The sequence below is a fragment of the Peromyscus leucopus genome, chromosome 9 (genome assembly GCF_004664715.2).
Source record: "Peromyscus leucopus breed LL Stock chromosome 9, UCI_PerLeu_2.1, whole genome shotgun sequence".
NCBI lineage: Eukaryota > Metazoa > Chordata > Mammalia > Rodentia > Cricetidae > Peromyscus > Peromyscus leucopus.
Window position 1 is genome coordinate 96,418,985 of NC_051070.1, and position 25,080 is coordinate 96,444,064.

A 25,080-nucleotide genomic window follows, 5' to 3' on the forward strand; every position below is an offset into this window, starting at 1 on the left:
AAAGTTCTTGTTATGTATGTATGTATGTATGTATGTATGTATGTATGTATGTATGTGGGGTACATGTCACAGCATGTGAGTAGAAGTCATGAAAACGTGGTGGAAGCTGACTCTCTCTAACTACTGTATGGGTCCCGGGAATGAATTTAGGTTGTTGGGCTAGACAGCAGGTGTTTTTCCTCTTGAGTCACCTCACTGTCCCCAGAAATGTTATCATATTCTCTGTGTGGTACAGATGAAATTATTGAAAACACACATTTTCACGCTGTTCATTGTCAAAAACACTGTGGCCGTTCCCTCATCAGAAACTAATGGCCCGACAGACAAGGGTGTCCTATAAGCCATTTATTTTTTGGACAGTCTCAGAACTTTAGAAATTATAAATTTGTTAACTACTTCAAAATTTGAAATGGTTTGATTAGACACCAAATTTCTGGCTGTTGATTGTAGCTAGAGTTTTCCTGCCTTGCCCACAGTCAGGACAAATCTTTGTCACCCGCCAGTCCCACAGCTGCTCAGACCCAACCAAGTAAACACAGAGACTTACATTGCTTACAAACTGTATGGCCGTGGCAGGCTTCTTGTTAACTGCTCTTATATCTTAAATTAATCCATTTCCATAAATCTATACCTTGCCACGTGGCTGGTGGCTTACCGGCGACTTCACATGCTGCTGGTCATGGCGGCAGCGGCTGGCAGTGTCTCTTTGCGTCAGCCTTCCATTTCCCAGAATTCTCCTCTCTCCTTGTCCCACCTACTTCCTGCCTGGCCACTGGCCAACCAGTGTTTTATTTATTGACCAATCAGAGCAATTTGACATACAGACCATCCCACAGCACTATAGAAAGTGCATTAGATACATCTTGGATTTACCAAAATAGGATAGATAATGGAATTATTTTCTCTGATTTGTCAAATACCTGTTTAGGTATTTATTACTTGTATATATTGTATATAGTTATTGTACTTTTGTATATAGTTTTTCCTTTGTTAGTTATAACCTTTTGCTTTCTTTTCTTTTTATTAAAATAGAAAAGGGGAGATGTGGTGGTAATCTAATTGTACTGAAATGTGATTTTGATTGTATGTTAATAAATAAAGTTGTCCGGGGGTCAGAACTATTAGAGCCATAGCAAGAGTGTGGTGGTGGTGGCACACGCCTTTAATCCCATAGATCTCTGTGTGTTCAGGGATACAGCCAGCATTGGAGACATATACCTTTAAGACCTAGGGGGCTGTACATTCAGACAGTGACAAGGCAGTCATGTGTTTGGGTTTACAACCAATGAGAAGGCAGAACAAAATACTATAATTAGACGAACAGACAGGAAATAGCTCTCTTTCGGGAAGCTGGGACACCGCAGGTGGAAGGGTGAGATTTTAGCTCTGAGCTCTGACCTCTCGGCTTTCTCTTTTACATTGTTTCTGTGTTTCTTATTTAATAAGACGGTTAGTTACATCAATAGTTGATACAGCTAAATTTTTGTCAAAGCTACTCTCCACCTTTCATAGATCATCTAGGATGGTGGCTGCCTGCTCTGTCGCTTACCTTCCTTCTCCAGTTTGCCATGGTTTCCCACCCCCTTCCTTTACCTCATTTATGTGAACGAGCCACTTCTCATTTAAGCTACTTACCAAGGCCACACTTGTGATGAAAATTATTCAGTTCAGCAAACTGATTAATGGTTTGTCCATTAAACTGGTCCCCTCACTCAGGATGAATGATTTAGACTGATGTACACTTATTGTCTGATCCATGTTTTTGACAGCCTTTCAGTTGAACATGCTATTGATTATTCTGCTTTCGGCCTTTAAACAAATTACATAAAAAATAATCTTGGGAAAATATATTGGTAATAAGAGTTGATTGATATATCAACCTCTGTCTAGAAAAAATAAGAAATACCCCAAATAAACCTAGTGGATGGGTAGATTATGATTTTTTTCTCATATGACATGCAATATTTTTATAGACATGACATGAAGGATATGGAGCTAGAATATACAGGATCTGATACTAAATGTTCACGACCTTTAAGCCATTATGAATTCTTCCAATCTATTTTATGATGAGCAAAATATTTTTAAAGTCTCACAAACTCTGAAGGGTGAAAAGACAAATAGACATGGCTGGGTCATCAGCCATAACGATCTTTCCAGACTTCTTTAAATGGACTAATATGTACAAGAAAACCATACTAGAAGATCCAGGTAGTGGTAGTTATCTTATTTAGAATGATGCTAATTACATCAGCCTGGACTGAATACATCTGTGAGAACCTCTTGATACAATGCAAAGAAACTGTGGTACAGATGAGCCAAGACAAGGAAGGATGATGCTCAATTCTGCTTCCACAGGGGAAATTCACAGGCTATCATGCCTGCTCAGGAGAAGGACTTCTTAACCCTAGTCTGTGGTTCTCTGTGAACAGAGGCTGATTTCAAATCTTCACTAATGTGTTGAACTTAAGACAAACAAACAAACAAACAAACAAACAAAAAACAAAAAACGGAAATGGTGGAAGCAAGAGCCAATATTAGCTTTAGGAACCAAAGATGAAAATTAAGGAAGGAATGACAAAATAACTTACAGTGGGTGAAGGAGTAAGTAGGATTATGTGAATCTCATGGCATAGGCTAAGCTAAAACAGGGAAATTACAAGTTCAAAGTTTGCCTTCACTAGAGTGAGTTCAAGCCCAGCCTGTGCAATTTAACAAGAATCTGCAAGAAAAAAGATATAAAGAAGAAGTCTGGTATATAGCAAAGAATGCATGAGCCCTGGGTTCAATCCTGTACCTTAAAAAAGGAAGTTATATGGCTGAAGCAGGGGGATCTGGCTAAGTCTTGGACAGATGAGACAGGAAATGCATGTGTTTATGTCTCTCATGAACACATCTGTTAATTAGAAACACAAGAGTCAACATGTGGTGCTTTAGTGGTTTATCAATTCACCTTTGAGACTTCCTTAGTCATTCCTATTTATCATCATTTATGAATGACACACTCACCCAATTCATATCTTTCTCAAACAATTGATTTTTTTTCTCAAAAGAACAAAATCATTTCTTTAACATGAAAATTAATGAATTAGCCATTTACATAGAAAATACCAGATGAAAACAGCATAAACCAAAGTATCACTCTTCATAGCTAATCAGTTTAACAGTCTGCTTTAGAGAAGATAATAAAACCAGACAGGTTGTAAAGATGATAAAATGAGATCTTCAAAGTAGAAGTAGAAGAGAAACTGAAAAACTTTTCTCCTCACACACCGTTGAATGCTATGTGAGAGAGTTACATGTGTCTGCATGGGTGAACTAGTCCATATTCCCAGACATTCAGGGAGGTGAAAACCCTGCTGTGGGTGGTTTGATCAGCCTTTCCCCAGATGATGACTTTTTGTTGTATTTCTCAAGAGATACTAGGAAGTTAATTGTGTGTTTTTATTTGGTTTATTTATTTGCTTGGTTGTAAGTTAAAGGCTTCTTAGATCAATAGACAAAATGGCTTCCATTGTGTACAGAGGTAGATTGTACTTCCCAGAGAAAGGCAGGCATTGTGGACTTTCATCCATAGGACACATTCCTTATAGAAAACCATTGGCAATGAAGACACTAATTCTGATTTTGCATGTGCCTTCAAGGAAATGGTGGGTTTTAGAAAGTTCATTTTGCTTCTGTTGTGGGTGAAAAATAACCCCGTTTGAAGAGGACAAAGTACATGTATTTTTGTTTGTTCTAAACAGGCTTTCTTTTAATAAAAGCAATTTTAAGTTCCCCAAAAACTAAATGGAACATATGTTCCCTTATGGCTCTTACCCTATGAACCCAGCCCCCACCTGTGAGCATACTCTCCACAGCTATCTGCTACCACAGTGAGCTTCCACAGACAACTAGCTCCTTATCTGCCTAGTCGACAGGTTCCTCCAGAGTTCGTCCATGGGTTCCCGTACCCAAAGATGTAAGCAGAGGGCATCAGATCCCCTGGATGCTGGGATTATAGGAGGTTGTGAGGCATCTGGTGTGAGTGCCGAGTGCTGGGAACTGAGCCCAAATGCTCTACAAGAGTAACAAGTGCTCTTATCCACCGAGCCATCTCCCCAGGCCCCCAATGGTGATTTTAAGGTAGTATATTATGAAGTGGTATTTCCCTGGTTTCTAGTTCCATGTTTACATCATTGGTACCTTTGATAACAATGTGAATAAATTTGAACTTTTACACTTAGCAAAACCAAAGAGTGATAAAATAGATGGGCACTGTCTGACCTGTCCTATAGCTTTGTAGCTGCCCTGAAAATTTGCTGAAAGAACTTAATGCCATTGCAGTAAACAGCAGTGGTGATACTAGTTCACAGTATTGCATCATTATTAAGAGAATTTAATAATAATCTAAAATCAGTGTCTCTCTCTGTCAGTTGCTAGTGAGTGCTTCATAGATGCTAAAATCGTCAAAGGCACTGTCCTGGGCAACATGTCGAGTTCAAGGCATAGATGTAGAACCAAAGGAAAAGGATGGCAGAAACCTGAATAAATCAATGCATCAGAGAGTGTGGCAAAACTTCCAAGTGAAAGGTGTTTGGAGAGCACAGACATCTTACATGAATAAGCTCTGTTGTTCAGAACCCTCCTGTGAAATGCTAGGCTACTTCTGGCTGTTGAAGGCATTCTTGGGCAGTCCTTGGCTGTTGATTACACAGGCTTGGGCTGTCTAGCTGAGTGTTCTCTTTTACTTTTCTAATTATCTTTAAGTTTTTATTTATTGATGGTCTTAATGACATCATTTAACCCTAGGTGATATTCTCCACTCACCCACCAGCAAATATGAATACATCCTAAGTGAAGGTGTGAGGTCATTTAGTTCTCCTTCATCTCTGTATGTTTTCCATGGCTATTTTATATACTTTTGTTTCAAGTAGTAATGGTTTTACAGTCATATTTCTGCCTCATCACTCTCCCCATTCATATATGATCAGCTGCTCTTAATCCTCAAGAGCCAAAGCGCTCTCCATGAGTGTACCTCCCAATTTCACAAAGTAAGGAGACTGGGACTTTGAATTACAGCCCGCTGCTCCTCTGATGTGAGCACAGGCTCATACCAGCATGGATCATACCTGTGTTTAGTCCCCAGTAATTGATTGTGCCACTAAAGGGGCACAATTTTATTTTATTTGTTAAGTCTGCTTAATGTCTCCACTCCCTATTGTGCACAATTATCTGCCATATTGTGTGGAGTATGGTAGTTGTTTGACATATCTGTCAATGTCTGCTGAAATGGACCCTCTCAGATACTTGCAACCCTATGTCTGGCATTTCATTGGTGAAATAGACATAAAGTCACAATTTAAAGATGAATATATTTCTATCTTTTGACCTACTTGAGGAGATGCTGTTCTTGGAACATAACACTGACCATATTTCTTGGTATTACCTTTAAAAACCAGATGTTTTTTTATTAAAAATATACTAGGCAAATTAGAGCAGAAGTCTAAAGCCCTGATAAAAGCAACTTTAGCAGACTTTACTAAGAAAGTGGACAAAAGACGTTCAAGTGTATTTTAATTATTATTTGATCTTACAAGTAATAAAATATTAATACTTGATTCTAAAAGAAAAATGTATGCCAGTTCTGGGATTTTGTAGTATATGCATCAAAAGCTGCTATTTCATATAATTTTGTTACCTCAGTGACTGGATAAAATCCCTCCACTTAAAATTCTGATACACTTTTAATCATTTAGTAGAGTGTGCATTCTCTGCTGCGTTTTCATTTTCCTTGTTCAATTTACTCATTTTTCTCATATAATCGAACTTATAAAAGCTACTGTTGCTTGTGCAGTGATTTGGACACAACAATTAGTGAGCTAATTATAATGTTAGAAATCTTTAGGTAAATCTAATATCATTAAGTGTGCTTGATGAACTTTAGCTCATATTTCTCCCTTTGTCTCCCCCTCACTTTCACAGACAACAAAATACAGTAACCATTAAATGTCTTGTAGAATAAAAAAAAATCAACATTCTTACTCTAAATCAAGAAAGGAGGAAGAGCTTAGACTCCACCAGCACAGACACATAGTAATACATGCACTCACATACACGCACAACTCTCCAAATAAGAAATAATCATGTAGTTCCTATAAATTGGAAGCTATGACAACCCCACATCCCAGAACATATTGAAGTTTTTTTTTTTTTTTTTTTTTTTTTTTTTTTTTTGTCACAAACCTACAGGTAGGGACTAACATAATTCTTTTGTCTAAGAAATTTTATTCCAGTTGCCAGAGAGAAATGGAATTCCTCCTCCATGCTTGAAACCAGGAAAACTGTATCTGAGATTCCTTTCCTAAGAGGTCTGATGACAGATCAAGTCAAATGGACTAGGACGGGACAACCACCACTTTCTTCCATGAGGACGAAGTTTGTGAAGTAGAAGATGTTGAAATTACAAACTTATCTTAAGAAACAGATGCAGAAATAACAACTGAAGTTGCTATGATTCACATCACTCAATTATCTTTAAATATTTTCTTCTTACCTTCATGCTAAGAACTCCAGTATTGGCCTAGTATACAAGGTCTCAGATAGGAGCATTTCTGAGTAAACGTTACCCTGTGATACCTTCTAGTTGAGTATCAACCATTTCCTGTGCTGAGTCAGGGATTTATTTCCTTGGACAAAGGACAAAAATGAGTGCCAAGAGGAAGAAGAAGAAAAGACAACTTTTCTTTTTCAGATAACTACCTTGACTTGTGTGGTTGTCTTTGACTTCCCCTTTCTGGATAGCTTGGACCAAGAAGAAGCTCTTGCTGTAGATCAGGAGTGGAAGGAAGGTAATGTGAGTCTTTGGTCTTCTGGCTGGTTACCTCTAAGTAGCTATATTCCTTTGTAAGAAATGAAATCTGGCTAGTCAGTGGTGGCGCACACCTCTAATCCCAGCACTCAGAAGGCAGAGGCAGGCCGATCTCTGATTTCAAGGCCAACCTGCTCTACAGAGCGAGTTCTAGGTCAGCTAGGGCTACACAGAAAAACCCTGTCCTGAAAAACAAACAAACAAACAAGCAACAACAACAAAACAAAATCTGATGGCTCATTTTCAAATGTTCTTTGAAGCAGTTGAGGCACAGGTACAAATGGACAGACAAAATCAAACCCCTACTAATGCCTGCTAGTCTAGTCCTTACCTCCCCTACTCAAACTTTGCTAAGCCAGCCACTCATTGGAACTAGAAGCTTAGAGTAGAAAATTTACGGTCATGCTTGCATGCAAGATCATGTGTCTGGCAAACTTTAAAACACACAGGATCTAAATTGTGGATATGAACCCGTGCACTTTGCTTTTAAATCAAATTTTAGTTTTTGAGAATTTTATGCATGAATACTGTATTGATATGATTTATTCCATTCTTCTTCTCTCCTGCAATTCCTCCTGTGCCTCCCTAGTTCCCATAAAATTCACAACCTCTTTTTGTTTTTTTATACCATTATTAAGACTCATATGCTTATATGCATAAGGTTGACTGCTTGGGATCAAACATTGTGTCAGAGAGCTCACCCTGGAGATACCTGATTCTTCCTGTCTCAGCAGCCATTGATTGCCTATAGTTCTTGATCCAGGGCCTTGTGAAATTTCCTCCCATGCACATTGGCGTGCTGACTGGTATCATCATGCATATTGTGTTTAGATAACCATATTGTTGAGATTTCGTGGGTGCCACCCTCTGTCATGTCTGACATGACACCTTTGCACAGCAGGTGTACTGGTCCTCTGGAAAGAGTTAAGAAAAAACATTGCGTGATGAATTTGGCTTCAGTTGCAACTTAAATGCAATATAACTGTGTTGGTAAAGGTGAATGTTCAACCAACAGAAACTAGGATTTCTATGATGATAAATGGATATTTTTTTCTTGGTAAAGCTTTGCTCTTGGATGTGGCTACAACACCTGTCTCAAAACCTGTCAAGTGTCTGTGAGCTAAGATTATTTTCATATTTCTTAGATACTCCATGTCTTTTCCATCACCCATGCACTCAAATGTACAGTATACTTGTGATAACGGTTGACAGGAAACAAGGAGAGAATGTTGTTGTCTTTTATCAATCCACACATTAAAGGAATTCATAGAAATTTAAAGTTATAGCATTCTTCTCACTGTTTTATATTAAAACATCACTCCACACATCATTTTGCTTTCTTTTAGTATCAACTGTTACCTAACAAAATGATCAGTTTTGATTCCTAATTAAAGCAAGAGTGCCTTGAGGACCTTGATGATTTTAGGGAGACTTTTTTTTTGTCTGACAAGAAAACAGCTACAGAACCCTTTGCATACACTGCTACTTTTTGAGACTAAGATCTATATTTCATTTACAAAGAATACTTTCCTTGACTTGGTTTTGTCCTCATGTATGAAACAGCCATGATTTCATTAAGAATCTCTTAACAATCCATATAAAACAGACTAAGAAAACATGTCAAAAACTTGATCCTTGGGTGACTTAATGAAGTCAATGCAGGCTTTGAGATGGGGGCTGGAGAAAGGCCCTTTCAGGGCACTTGGCTGATGGTCCAGGGGTTCTTTCTGTACCCTGTCTTACAGTAGAGGTAGATGCCTTTACTGTGGACTCTTATATCCAGTATCCTCTGCAGAGATGCAGTGCAATAAGCTTGCCTCATTCTAGGCAGGAACCTCTGAGACCATGAACTGAATAACCTCGTTTAATTAGCTGCTTCAAGTATTTCATTATCTGGACATAACATCAATAATCTACTTCCATGTGATAGTTGTTTCTCTGTTGCTGTGATAGAATGTCCGGACAAAACATCTCCGAGGATCAAGGGTTTGTTTTGGCTTACTGCTCCAGAGGAATGCAGTCCATCATGGTAGGTGGGGAAGGCATGGGAGCCGGAGGCCAGTCCATCACATTTCATCCCCACACAGGAAGGAGAGAGAGACAGTAGGAAGTGCAGTCAGGTCATAAATCCTAAGAGTCTGTACCCTCCACCCCCAGTAATATACTTCCTGTAGCAAGGCTCTACCTCCTAAAGGTTCTACAACCTCTCAAACACATGAGACAATGGAAGTCATTTTCTATTCAAACCATAATGTTTTGTCCTTAAAGAACTATGCATATCAGTTTCTTCACAATAGTAAATATGAAAAAATCATTTATTTATCAGTTTTGAATCTATGTTATAAAGAAGGATTTGTGATAATTGCTAGAAATAAGACAAGAATTAAAATAGATGTAATCTCTCCAGCCTTTGTGTCACTTTGAAAGATTAAAAAAATATTGAATAGGTAATTACAAAAATAGTAATTACTTATGTGAGGAGCACATGGAAAAAAGTATGGGATGCAGGGAGAGTGAATAGGGTTCCAAGGAAGTAACACTTCAAGGCTGCAGCAGCAAGAGTCAGAAGGAAGAAAGATATTATTTAGGTAAAGAAAGAGTTTAGGCTAAGAAGATGGACCAGATGTGTTAACCTATGCATGCACATAAGCATGTATGCACACATGCTTGCAATTGCGCACATTTTACCTGGCAGAACCAAGTTAGAAATAGTCTAACAGTATTTTAGTATTTAATGTCAAGTTATGGGAGATAAATTGTAATACATTATTGCAATGTTTGTAATTTTTTTGAATGCCTAATGCCATTTATTGAAGGAAGGAGGAGGTCTTAAATACAGGCTTACAGCACAATGGGAGAACCCCGGAGGAGGGCAGAAGTTCGCTACCAATGTTTTACAATCTTGCATCTAAGCTATTAATGCCCAATATGCAGGATACACAGACAAGGAACTTCCCTTAAGCATTCAAGAGGGTGGAACCTGGCAGGGAATTAGCATAGGGAGAATATCAAGGTCAAGGTCAGCAAGCAAGATGGCAGTTACCCAAAACGGGGTCCCCTCTTTTACTAAAAAATGAGCTTCTATCTTAGGTTGCATGGGACGACAGCAGGTCACCTTACCCATCATGGAGACACCTGCCCAGGCCACACAGGTGCTCTTTCTTAGGTTGGTGAGAGCCCCCCAGGAATTACCTGTCTCTGAATACTCATTGTCATACAGGGTGTGTGAGCTGCAGTTAGTTGCTGCCAAAGATCTCAAAGTGGCGCTGGGCTTGCAATCTGTGTGTTTGACACAGAAAAGACCAACAGAGGTCCTAACCTACCCATAGCCAGTAGGCTAAAAACAACTGAGCCATTCCCTTCTTTAACGAGCCTTACTGCAAATTGGAGTCCTTATAAAATAGTATTCCAAAAGCAAACTTGAGTTTATAAATTTATAATTTTCAAAGCCAATCGAAATGTGTATAACTATTGAATTAAATTTATCATGCCCAATAGAATGAAAGATTAACTAACTGTGGTAGCTACTTTTGCTGCCAGGGTCTCCATTGTGCTAGCATAGTAACCAATTATGAAATGGTAATCCCAGAAACAGTAGCATCGGTGGCTGCCACTGCTATAACAGCAACAATGGCAGCAGCGATGCCAAATTCTCTTCTGGAGCATGTGGGCATCCACTGGCATGGACACAACTCCAGAAAAACGAACCACAAGGCCCATTTTTCTTGATCCCAGCATGACTTAAGCTGGTGGCTTTGCAAAAGAACAACTTAGAACCATAAAGAAAAAAATAGGCAGCTCAGAAGGAGCAGAACTAATGGTCTCATAATGGCTATATTCAGGCTCACAAATTTTAAGGTATCTTCAAAGGGGGCTAAATGAATTTCAGGAGGCCAATAAATGTTGCACAGAGCCACTATTGAAAAGCAGGTACTATACCATCTTGAAGAGGATTGTGAAAATGAAAAGGCTTAGCTGGCATGCTACTGTTAACAAATGGAAGTCAGTGACCTTCAGGGTTATCCTTAATCTCCAAGGTGTCTGGGTGACACATTCTCAAACATACTTGAAAAAGCAGTTACCATACATTACCTTCTGGAGAATCCAACCATATGGCTACAGTTCCTAGGCTTATGTGAACGCTTGCCAAAGCTGGCCAAAAACTCTCCACCATCAGAAGGGGAGAGTTTTGCACAAAGGCCCAATAGGTCTCTGCCATGTTGGGTTTCAGCAGCAGCCACAGGGAGCACACAGTGCTCAGGAATCCAAAGAGGAACCTCATTGTCCTGAGGAAAGACATAAACAGAACCCCGGGCCCACACCAACACCAGATCGGGTCTCCTCCAAGTGACAGTAGAAAGATCCTTCCATCGCTCCACAGGGTGATTTGCAACAGGAGTCCTCCAGTGTTTATCTGCAGTGGATACTCTGGCAGAATCCACTGATAAAAAATATAAATATAGGGACACTTGGCTTAGTCTGGGAGGAAGGGACTGGACCTCCCTGGACTGAGTCTACCAAGTTGATCACAGTCCTCGGGGGAGGACTTGTCCTGGAGGAGGTGGGAATGGAGGGTGGGCTGGGGGTATGGGGAGGGCGTGGGAGGGGGGAGAATAGGGGAACCCATGGCTGATATGTAGAACTGAATGGTATTGTAAAATAAAAAATATATATCACACACACAAAAAAAAGAAAAAGAAAAAAATAAATAAATATATAAAACAAGGGAAAGAATAGAATGTGGAGAGGAATGATGATCCCCTAGTTCCCCCCTTTTACTTTAGCAAAATATGCTTGTTTGTTTTTTTATAGTTCAAAATTTTCTTTTCTTTTTTCTTTTTTTAAAAATTAATTAATTAATTAATTTTTCTATTATCAGCTTGATACAGTATAATTTTTTATCTTAATAGTGAAATGTTTCATTGAGACGTGTTCACTAATTGAGTAAAACCAAAACTTATTATAAGCCACAGTCATCCTAGGGTCCCCCATGCTATATATATAGCCTCCATGGTTCTGTGGGTTGCAGTCTGATTGTTCTTTGCTTTATATCTAGAATCCACTTATGAGTGAGTACATACCATGACTGTCTTTCTGGGTTTGGGTTACCTCACTCAGGATGATTTTTTCTAGTTCCATCCATTTGCCTGCAAATTTCATGCTTTTATTGTTTTTCTCTGCTGAGTAGTATTCCATTGTGTATATGTACCACATTTTCTTAATCCATTCTTCAGTTGATGGGTATCTAGGTTGTTTCCATGTTCTGGCTATTACAAATAGTGCTGCTATGAACATAGTTGAGCATGTGTCCTTGTGGTATGATTGAGCATTCCTTGGGTATATGCCCAAGAGTGGTATAGCTGGGTCTTGAGGTAGTTCAATTCCTAATTTCCTGAGAAACTGCCATACTGATTTCCACAGTGGTTGTACAAGTTTGCATTCCCACCAACAGTGGAGGAGTGTTCCCTTTGCTCCACATCCTCTCCAACATTGACTGTCATTAGTGTTTTTGATCATAGCCATTCTGACAGGTGTAAGGTGGTATCTCAGAGTCGTTTTGATTTGCATTTCTATGATGATTAAGGTTGTTAAGCATTTCTTTAAAAGTTTTTCAGTCATTTGTGATTCTTATTTTGTGAATTCTCTGTTTAGCTCTTTAGCCCATTTTTAAGTTGGATTGTTCAGTATTTTGATGTCTAGTTTCTTGAGTTCTTTATATACTGTGGAGATCAATCCTCTGTCAGACGTGCGGTTGGTGAAGACCTTTTCCCATTCTGTTGGCTGTCTTTTTGTCTTATTGACCATGTCTTTTGCTCTGCAAAAGCTTCTCACTTTCAAGAGGCCCCGTTTATTAATTGTTGTGCGCAGTGTCTGTGCTGTTGGTGTTATATTTAGGAAATGGTCTTTGGTGCCAATGCGTTCAAGAGTACTTCCTACTTTCTTTTCTATTAAGTTTAGTGTACCTGGATTTATGTTGAGGTCCTTGATCCACTTGGACTTGAGTTTTGTGCATGGTGACAGATATGGATCTATTTGTGATCTTTTACATATTGACATTCAGTTATGCCAGCACCATTTGTTGAAGATATTTTCTTTTTTCCATTGTATAGTTTTGGCTTCTTTGTCAAAAACCAGGTGTTCATATGTGCATGGATTAATGTCAGGGTCTTCAATTGAATTCCATTGGTCTGTATGTCAGTTTTTATACCAGTACCAAGCTGTTTTTATTACTCTAGCTCTGTAGTAGAGCTTGAGGTCAGGGATGGTGATGCCTTCAGAGGTTGTTTTATCATACAGGATTCTTTTAGCTACCCTGGGTCTTTTGTTTTTCCATATGAAGTTGAGTATTTTTCTTTCCAAGTCTGTGAAGAATTGTGTTGGGATTTTGATGGGGATTGCATTGAGTCTGTAGATTGCTTTTGGTAAGATTGCCATTTTTACTATGTTAATCCTACCTATCCATGAGCATGGGAGATCCTTCCATTTTCTGATATCTTCTTCAATTTCTTTCTTTAGAGATTTAAAGTTCTTATCAAAAAGGTCCTTCACTTGTTTAGTTAGTGTTATCCCAAGGTATTTTATATTATTTGTGGCTATTGTAAAGGGTGATGTTTCTCTGACTTCTCTCTCAGCCCTTTTATTGTTTGTGTATAGGAGAGCTACTGACTTTTTTGAGTTAATCTTGTATCCTGCCACATTACTGAAGAGTTTATCAGCTGTAGGAGTTCTCTGGTAGAATTTTTTGGGTCACTTATGTATACTATCATATCATCTGCAAATAGTGAAAGTTTGACTTCTTCCTTTCCAGTTTGTATCCCTTTGATCACCTTTTGTTGTCTTATTGCTCTAACAATAAGTAATTTTTAGTAGTACAATGTACTCTACACACTGATGTTTTTAATATTGACCACTTGCGTGTAGCTTGAGAAGAGTATTTTAAATTGTTTTGGGTTCATCCTCTCTCTCTGCACACATACACACACACATTATATAGATAAACAATTTTAGTGAGTATATGACTTTAGTGAGTGACCCCTGTCATATCAGAGGTGTTTTTTTCACAATGTTTATTTCATTTACATAATTCATGTTTTCATTTATCAATGTACAATTCTGTAAGTTTTGACAAATATATGGGTGTAGAACCTATCTGTCATCTCAAACATTTCCCTCATACCATATTCAACCCACTCTTACTTCCAAATCCTAGCAACTACTAATCTGTTCTCTGTCCCTATAGTTTTGCCTTTGTTATAATGCTATTTAAACAGAATCATCTAGCATGAAGCCTTAACAATACGCCTTTTTTGTTAGGCATAATGTATCTGAGATTCAGCCTTGCTGCTGGAGGCAATGGTGTTTTCTTTTGATTGATGACTTGCTTCCTTATGAATTGATGCATCTTGATTTATTTAACTGCTTTTATATTGAAGGGCATTTGAGTTATTTACAGGTTTTGGTGACTGTGAAAATAAATACTGCTATACACTTAAATGTGAGTTTTGTGTGAATGTAACTTTCATTTCTCTAAAGCAAAAACTTAGGAGTGGGTTTGTTGAGCCATAAACTAATTGTATGTTGATATTTGTAAGAAATTGTCAATCACATTCCAAAGTGGATGTAAATTTATACATTCTAGGGTTGGGGACATGGTTCAATCAGCAATGTGATTGCCACAAAAGTCTGAGGAAGTGAATTCCATCTCCAGCACCTACTTGAAGGTACTGGGCATAGCATTGTGTGTCTGTTGTTCCAGCACTGGGAAAGCCCAGGCAGGTGTACCCTGGAGGCCTGCTGGCTAGCCAGTCTAGCTGAACCAATGACCTCTAGCCTCAATAAGAGAACCTGTCTTAAAACATATGGTAGATAATGACTGAGGATGATACGTGAAATTTAACACACACACACACACACACACACACACACACACACACACACACATACACACACACATACACACACACACACACACACATGCCACATACACACCAAAAGAAAAAAATTATATTTCCACAGATGTGTATGAAAATTCTAGGTGCTTTGTTTCCTTTCCAAATTTGCTGTTTGATTTCTTCTTCTTCTTCTTCTTCTTCTTCTTCTTCTTCTTCTTCTTCTTCTTCTTCTTCTTCTTCTTCTTCTTCTCCTCCTCCTCCTCCTCCTCCTCCTCCTCCTCCTCCTCCTCCTCCTCCTCCTCCTCCTCCTCCTTCTTCTTTTTTAAAGACACATAGTGGTATTTTGTGTATTCACTTAGGATTTATTTCTATAATGAATAGTAATATTGAATATTACTTCATATCACTTTTGTTACGTATGTCTTTAATGAAATGTTCCCTGTGGGATGACTCATCCCTAATAGGCCAGAGGGCCAGCTGGTTCAAGATACTTTCTGAGGGCCAACCTGGGTCTGCCTAAAGGTCTTAGCAACAACAGTTGAGACATGATCTGGAAACGACCTGGACCAATAAGAGGCAACCATGTCACAGCAGCAGATGTATATTCATCAGACCTTCCCTCAGGATGGAGTGGAGGCTTTATAAGGCTTGCCTCTTCCTGAATAAACTGAGCTTGTTGTTTCAACATTCTCCTGGAGTCTGTGTTGTTGACTCTGTGCCTACTTGGCCCCCTCACCCAAAGGGAACAATAGCACAGGACCCTGCCACAGTTCCTGACTATGTTTTACCCATTTTATTGAGGATATAATTTATGTGTATTTCATCTACATTTAGGTGTACATGCATCATACATATATATGTATGTGTGCATGCTTGTGTGTGTGTGTGTGTGTGTGTGTGTGTGTGTGTGTGTGTGTGTGTGTATGTGTGTGCTTATGTGGCCATGTTTAAATGAAAACTGAGAATTATTCACAGTTTCTCAGAGAAATTCAGACTTCATGCAGATTAATTCATATTTATAAATCTTAGGAGGGAATGGGAATTATTAAGTGAGAAGGAATAGGAACAAATGGGGAAGGCCACTATGTTAAAAGAAAGAGAACTCCTTACAATTAACTTCATATCTTCCTTCTACATTTTTATCCAACTATTTGGAATCTTATAATTTGAAAAATCTTTAAATCACGATTCTTGTGATTTTAATGCTATTGTTTCTAAGGCAATATAAGACTTGGGAGAGAAATTAGTTGTAGGAAAATTTATAAATATATTAGTGGAAACAGGGATCAGGTAGATGTATAAAAATGAGAATTATAATCATAAATAATAATTCACATGTGTTTATTTTTTTGTTACATGAATACCACAGTAGAGTCCCCCCACCTGTCTCTCTCTTTCTGAATGACTGGTTTGCATTTGTTACAGTAACTATTCTCATTTCATAGAAGAGTTGTCGGCAAGAGAAGAAAGGGGAATTTGTTCATACTGTTATAAATAATGGCACTGTATTTAATCCTACGTCATCTGATTACAGAGAGTACATTTTAGGTACTGAACTAAAAAATAGGATTAGCAATATAATTATCAGTGCCTGTATAATGAAATGTCAGATGAAGGAAAGACATTAGAAGTGAATTATAGCCAACAAATATCCATTATTTACAGATAGTAGATGGATTTTTGAAGCTAGGTCACTAATTCTTGTGAGAAATATTTTTAGAAAATGGGACTTGACCACAATTACTTTGTAACTAAATCCCTTTCACCTACTTTCCTATTTTAATGTTACCTGCACACTATTTAATGCGTGGAAAACTAGATTATGTTTTCCTTATGTATAAATTAGGGTCATACTAAGTGTTTTCTTATTGACTAAGGTCACAGAATTCTATCTGGCATTATGAGATTGCTGAGTGGTGCCTGTTTTATGGTCCTCTTGCTGAAAGACCCACTTCTCAGGGAAGTGCTGTTGCTTGAGGAACAGGTGACATAGCACTAAGACTCATCTTTATAGGGGAAATATTAGCTCTTATATAGGCTTAAGTTGAACAAAAACTGGAACTTCTAAATAACATAAAGTAAGTATTGTCATCAGTAAGGATTCAGTGATGTGGAGTTCAAGAACCACCCACACATTTTCTAGAAATGTGGATTATTTAACTCTTTAAAATCAATAAACTCTATAAAGATGGTCAACAAAATATCTCTAAACTTTCCAGAGACTGTATTTAGAACTGGACTTAAGAGATGAGGGAATATTTCTGCTCAGTGCATAGCATGAAGAGAGGCTTCTGTCTTGGTAATTAAGACAAATAGGGAGAAGTACACATAGACATTTTAAATATAAGTCCAAGGTGGGAATTTGTTTTAGATGTAACTGGATATATGAACAAAAACAGATGGCACAGTGATTATGTGTATGTGCATGTGAGTGTATTCTGGCTTCATGTTCAAATGAGCTTTCTTTATCTAAGTCAAAATAAGTTATTAGAATTTCAAGAGGCTTTTCAGCTTTGTAGCTCATTGTGCCAGATAACAGGAGTGGTGGTTTTGGGAGAGCCTTACAAATGATTTTGATTGTGCTGACTTGATAGTCTTGTTGCTATTTCAGATTAAGTTTTGCTTGTAATGGGAAACTCTGGTTTGTTAGTTTGAGTCATGTGCCCAACCTTATGATGTAGATAGAGCCATGCTATTGAGGAAATATCATACAATGAAAGGAAGAAAAGAGTATCTTTTTGTCCAATGTCAACTTGATATTTGGATTTTTTGTCATCACAACTATTATCTAATAATCCAAGAATGTGTGCATTCCTTGTATTGGCTAACTGTATCTACAAAACTAACTATGCTGCCCATGACAGGAAAAGTCAGGGATCAAAGCAAATAGGAAATATGGTCCATAATTGCATCTGTATTTCTTAAAATCAATTCTTTTTAAGCAATTTGTTTCTTATTTGTGTGTGCATGTGTGTGTGTGTGCGTGTGCGTGCGTGTGTGCATGCGTGTGTGTATGTGTGTGTGTGTGTGTGTGTGTGTGTGTGTGTGTGTGTGTGTGTGTAAATACATGTGCATGTGAGGTGCTGCAGAGTCTAGAAGAGGGCATTTGATAGTCCTGTGGAAAAGCAGGCGGCAAGTGTTCTTAACATCAGATCCATCTCTCCAGCCATCCATACCACTTCTTCAATTTTCACATAAGGTGTGCACACAAGTCTTGCTGATTTGGTGCTTTGCATCTTCCTAAGACATTTGACTTCATGGAGTACCTTTTAAATTAAAAAAAATATCACTTATTTGAGAGTTTCAGACAATTTCTTTTGTTCATATTCATCTTGCCCCCTTCCTCAGCTCTTACCAGACTCATCACTCTTCCTGCCCACGCAAATTTAGGTACCTTTATTTTCTAATCTTTTAAAACCAATTTGTGCTTTCCAAATGTGGTTGACTCACTAGGGTCTACACTCTTAGAGAAAACTGTCTCTTCCTTTCCCAGCAGCTAACAATTGTCAATAGCTCCATGCCTATGGGTGGGATTATGTGCCCTACTCCTCTCTCTATACTGAGAGTTGATCTAGCTTGGGCTTGCATAGATTTTGTACATTGTGTCTTAACCACTATGAGTTCATATGCGAAGTTGCCCTGCTGTGTCCAGAAGATAATGTTTTCTTGCAGCCATTCACCACATGTGGATCTTACACTCTTTCTGTTCCACTTTCTGAAATGATCCCTGAGGCTTGGGAGTATGTATGTCAGTGTGTGTGTGTGTGTATGTGTGTGTGTGTGTGATATGTTCCCATCAGTGCTGGACATTTTGAGGTCTCTTATTCCCTGAATCTTAGCCACCTGTGGCTCACTGTGTTAATTACAATCTACTGGGAATAGAAACATCTTAGATGAAGGTTGAGAGAGGCATTGATCTGTGGGCATAATAAGTCACTAGGAGTCTGTTTAGCACTACATTGATTAAGCAGTATAATAATAGTAGGTTCTCCTCCAGTGCTTATGATATGTCCAGCATAGGTTCTTAGACTGATAATGGAGCCAGGTATGGGTTTCATCTTGTGGAACAGGACTTAAATCCAATCAGAAAGTGGTTGGTTACTCCCATGATATTTGTGCCCTATCTATCTATCATCTATCTATCTATCTATCTATCTATCTATCTATCTATCTATCTATCTGTCTGTCTATCTATGCATACATGTAGAAGACAATTGACAGGTATCTTTTTATCCTTCCACCTTGAGAGTCCTAGGGATCAAAGTCAAGTCATCAGGCTTGGAGCCAAGAGTCTTTATCTGCTAAATTTAAGTACCTGAATGTAGAAATCAGTACTCCTTACCTCTGAGGCTTTTACCTTTTTAGACTCAGGACCTAAGCCTTGGAAGAAGATATGCTTTTTGAGAATTATGTAGATTCAGGAAGGCCTGAAGGAAGGGTTGTGTGCTCTGGTGCAACATTCTCCATGAGCAATATGTCAGAGACCTGACTCTGCACAATTTTCAAGTACTTTCGTTTTTTTGGAATCATAATTTTTTATTAAGATATTTTCTATTCATTTTACATATCAACCACAAATTCCCCTGTCCTCCCCACTTCCACCCCCAGCTTTCCCTTCCAACGCACCCCCATTCCCACCTTCTCCAAGGCAAAGTCTCCCATGAGGAGTCAGCAGAGCCTGGTACATTCATTTGAGGCAGGCCCAAGCCCCTCCTCCCTGCACCAAGGCTACACAAAGTGTCTTACCATAGGCACTAGGTTCCAGAAAGCTGGCTCATGAACTAGGGACAGGTCCCGGTCCCACTGCCTGGGGGCCCCCTAAACAGTTCAAGCTAAACAACTGCCGTGCTTATCCAGACGGCCTAGCCCAGAGCCATGGGGGCTCCTCAGCTATTGGTCCACAGTTCATGTGTTTCCACTAGTTTAGCTAGTTGTCTCTCTACTTTTTCCAATCATGGTCTCAATATCTCTTGCTCATAGCATCCCTCCTCTCTTTTGTCGATTGGACTCCTGGGACCTGGCCAAGGATATCTGCATTTGCTTCCATCAGTCACTGGATGAGGGTTCTATGATGCCAGTTAGGGCATTCAGGTATCCGATCACCAGAGTAGGTCAGCTCAGGCACCCTCTTGACCATTGCCAATAATCTATGGTGGAGTCATCTTTGTGGATTCCTGGGGACCTCCCTACCACTCTGCTTCTCCTCAGTCCCATGGTATCTTCATTTATCATGGTATCTCTTTACTCATTCTCCCACTCTGTACCTGATCCAGCTCAGACCTCCTGCTCCCCTAAGCTCTCATTCACTCATCCCTTGCCCTCCATTACCTCCCTTCACCTCCAGTTTGCTCATGTAGATCTCATCCATTTCTCCATCTCTGGGTGATCCCTGTGTCTATCCTAGGGTCCTACTTATAAGCTAGTCTCTCTGGAGCTGTGGGTTGCAGTCTGGTTATCCTTTGCCTTACATCTAGTATCCACTTATGAGTGAGTACATACCATGTTTGTCTTTCTGAGTCTGGGTTACCTCACTCAGGGTGATATTTTCTAGTTCCATCTATTTGCCTGCAAACCTCATGATGTCATTTTTTTCTCTGCTGAGTAGTACTCCATTGTGTATATGTGCCACATTTTCTTTATCCATTCTTCAGTTGAGGGGCATCTAGGTTGTTTCCAGGTTCTGACTACTATGAATAATGCTGCTTTGAACATAGTTGAGTGTGTGTCTTTGTGGTATGATTGAGCATTCCTTGGGTATATGCCCAAGAGTGGTATAGCTGGGTCTTGAGGAAGTTTGATTCTCAATTTTCTGAGAAACCACCATACTGATTTCCAAAGTGGCTGTATACCAACAGTGTAGCAGTGTTCTCCTTGTTCCACATCTTCTCCAACATAAGCTGTCTTCAGTGTTTTCAATCTTAGCCATTCTGACAGGTGTAAGGTGGTATCTCAGAGCCATTTTGATATGCATTTCCTTGATGACTAAGGATGTTGAGCAATTCCTTAAATGTCTCTTGGCCATTTGAGAGTCTTCTGTTGAGAATTCTCTGTTTAGCTCTATAGCCCATTTTTTGATTGGACTGTTAGGTATTTTGATGTCTAGTTTCTTGACTTTTTTATATATTCTGGAGATAAGTCATCTGTCAGATGTGGGGTTGGTGATGATCTTTTCCCATTCTGTAGGCTGTCATTTTGTCTTGTTGACCGTGTCCTTTGCCCTACAAAAGCTTCTCAGTTTCAAGAGGTCCCATTTATTAATTGTTTCTCTCAGTGTCTGTGCTACTGGTGTTATATTTAGGAAGTGATCTCCTATGCCAATGTGTTGAAAGACTACTTCCTACTTTCTTTTCTATCAGGTTCAGAGTAACTGGATTTATGCTGAGGTCTTTGAGCCACTTGGACTTGAGTTTTATGCATGGCGATAAATATGGATTTATTTGTAGTCTTCTACATGTTGACATCCAGTTATGCCAGAACCATTTGTTGAAAATACTTTCTTTTTTCTATTGTACAGTTTTGGCTTCTTTGTCAAAATTAGGTGTCCATACGTGTGTGTATTAATGTTAGGGTCTTCAATTTGGGAATCATAATTTTTTTGATATACAAATTGTATTTATTTCTTTTATACGTTCCAGAATATTTTTCCTTATGTGAGGCTATCAAGAAAGAATATATCTATTATTACTTACTAATCAAGGAAATGAAACATCAAAATTGCCCAAATAACATCTTTAATGATAAGCTTTATCCTTCTGCAACTGTACATTTCAGGTGAGGATTCCAGGAAAAACCGATAGGATTTTTCACGTGGTTCTGTTAATCAATCAGGTCCTTGTATTGGTCTGTGATCATTCTGCCACTAAGATAGAACCCCAGATCTCAGACAAGAATTCATGATGACAATTAGAAAATTAAGATGTACATTCAAAGGAAAGCAATGAGGAGAGATTACATAGCTCTAGGACTTCTTTTTCTAAAAAGGGTGCTACAAGTTAGGTTGTTGAAGGGCTAGGGAAGCAGCTCAGTGCTCAAAGAGTGCTTGCTTAGCATGCATAAGGTCCCAGTTTTATCCCCAGCACAAGAAAGAAGAAGGGAAGAAAAGAGAAATAGAGGAGACAAAGAAGGAGGTTGTCGGAGATTTTGCAGGGCAGGACTGGGTGATTCTCTAGTGTGAACTGCACACTGAGTAACACTGTCCGTCAGAGGGGAGAGGTGGTGAGTACTACCACAGCTAGCACACACACACCATGGGCATTTTGAGAGAAACCCTTTCAGCTATGGTTGAATCCCAGCCATAGCTTAGCAGACTACTATCTCTCCCATTCACTCCCTTGCCAGGACAGTAGCTGCTGCTGCTTGGTTTGGATTTGTCTGATATCATAGAATTTTTTGTGGACCAAGGGTGAGCTTCACATGCAGGTCAAAAGAGAACCTGCCTACCAGCCATTTGGAAGGCATCCAGGAAGGTCCTTAGAAGTTCCATTCCTTCTCTAGTGAGAGAGCCCATAGTCATACGACTGAGCCCAAAGAGCCCCACGGGAGCACCAGAAGGTAGACTTTAACTAAATGTGTGAGTTGGGAAATCGCTGAGAAAGGCAGAAAATCATTTAAGAGTGAAAGGATCAAACTGAAGGGTGTGCTGAGCTCGGGCCTTATTAAGTCAGCTTAAAACATGGGCAGTCAGGTGATGTCTGTTTGATTTTTGTCTCATGATTTTGACCCTGATGTTCCCCAGCATGCAATGAGAGGGTAGCAGATGTCAGTCTCTAGACAGAACTTAGGAGTGAAACATTATACAATTGTGAATTAGGGTTAAACTCTATGGCTAGACTTTTAGATATAGAGTTAATGCGATGATAATTTGAGGTTATATATCTCCCAAGAGCAAGCAGAGGCAAAATATCCCATCAACAGGTTTAAATGCACTGGAGAATGGCTGCTATGAGCACAGTCCATGGGGCATGTTGACTTAATTTACTGGTTGTGTTCAACAAAAATCGTGCTTGAAAATAGAACATTAGTCTCCCTGGTTTCTGAACAATAACTTTCATTAATATATTTCTTTTCTTCCAAGTTGCTTTTTGTTATAGGTTGAATATGAAGTGTGATCCACGGGACAAGGTGTTTTTTTTTTTTTTTTTTTTTTTTTTTCGAGACAGGGTTTCTCTGTGTAGCTTTGCGCCTTTCCTGGGACTCACTTGGTAGCCCAGGCTGGCCTCGAACTCATAGAGATCCGCCTGGTTCTGCCTCCCGAGTGCTAGGATTAAAGGCGTGTGCCACCACCGCCCGGCTAAGGGAGAAGGTTTTAAATGCTTGCTTCCCAGTTTGTAACACTGTTTTGGGAGGCTATGAAACCTCTCAGGTTGAGCCTGGCTGGCAAAAGTAGCTCAACAGGGTTGGCCTTGGAAGGTGATACTGCTGTTCCTGAATTCCGTTTCCTGGTTGTCGGTGACACGAGGAGCCTCAGCTACATGTTCCTGAAACTTTGAACTCTGCAAGCTTCCCTTTCCATGATGAGCCTCTCCCTCTCTCAAGCAGCGAGCCCACAAACTCCTCTTTCTCTGTCAGACATTCTGTCTCACGATGCTAAGGTAATAAACAGTCTTCGTGTTTTCTGTGATGTCTAGGGTTATTGTGAAGGCTTATGTGTCCATTTCAAAACATTCTTATAATATTCCGAATATATCTGTAGTTCTTTGGATCCAGAAATTTGAGATCTATACAATAAGGAAAATGTGGAGTGTTTCTATACAACAGCTTATGCAATACTGTAAAAAGCCACATGTAGTTCAATTTAGAGGATTTCTTAAAAACATAGTATTCATCAATGGTTTTTGCATGATAGTATAGCATTTATTAAAGTGCTGTTTAAAAAATTTCTAATTTCAAAAGAAACTGCTAATATCTAATTAATTTTTTTTAGATAAAATCAAACACAAATCTTCTGTTACACTGCTTTGAGGTAAACTTGATGACCTAAGAAAATATAAAACACCAGTGGAAAAATTAAACATAAACATGGTAACTACTCATAAATTATAAGACATATTTCAGATATGTGAAGATAAATATTACTTTAAGTCAAGATATACTGTATGCTTAATGATATTAATTGAAACACATGAATAATGTTCATCGAACATGACTATTCTCAAGGAAATAATTGGTGATGCAAAGGATAAATTCATAGTATAAAACACAATGCCTACTCTAAAGGAAATGAGTCTCTTGCACATAGGATCTCATGGAATAAGCCCAAGAAAGATGTAAATGCTGTGGTCTGAGCTATTTCCACAGTCTCAAAGCCATCTAAAGCAGGTGATTCCTAAATTGCTCATTCCTGTCCTGAATTCTCAGTGAGTTCCATTTCCATAGTTTTCATGCTTTTACCAATACCCTAGAATTTCACTTGATATTCTTCCAAGAGGTGGCATCACCTTCCAGAAGCCTTGCTATTGTGCTTTTTGTCTGCGGAGAGCAGTTAATGATTTCCCAATTGGCGGAAACCTCAAAGTTGCCTTCAGACACTCTCTTTCTGTTGCGCTGCCTAGTTGGACGTTTAACCATCATGAAGCCTGTTAGGTCTGGCTAGTATGGAAGGCTAATGCTTCATTTCATCTTGGACTCCCTAGTGGCTCATGCTCCTACTGACTTCATTTTTTTTTTTTTTTTTTTTTTGTACAGGAAATGTCTTAATTGGTTTTCATCATCTCAGTTTCTTCCCTGTCAATTCCCTTCCACTCCTCTACCATCAGAATGGATTCATCTATAACACGGAATGACTCATTTCAGCCTCTACTTACAAAACCCTGATCTTCTACTTTTCAATGTTATGCTACCACAGAATGCTAAAGTACAACATAAGTACTGTAAACACTGTAGTATAAAAGGCACCAAGAAGAGAAGCTTCTGGGCTTAACTCATATATTTAGCAATAATTCAAGTAATAGTAACTGACCAGGTACATTCGCAGTACAAAACAGGTTATAAGAACAGAGCCATGAACAATGCGAAGTCCTTTAAATTAGAGGCTTACAGTTTAACAGAGAGAAACATAAACTTTAAAAGAAATAATTGTATTTCAGAGCAGGGATACATACCCTCAAGAGTGCATGTGTGCACATTTGTACATAAAATTTCAGAAGTAATCCATGTTGTGGGGAAAGCATGTTACAGGCTCAGGAGACTCATCTCTTCACTGAAATGATGGGAGACAAGAGCTGAAGGCAGCAAATGAGTCAGGCTGGATTCTAGGGAGGCCATTCTGGATGTAAGGGAGAGCAAGTGAATGAACCCCAAATTCATTTATCATTCTCTGTTCTGTCTAGCCTGCTGGTA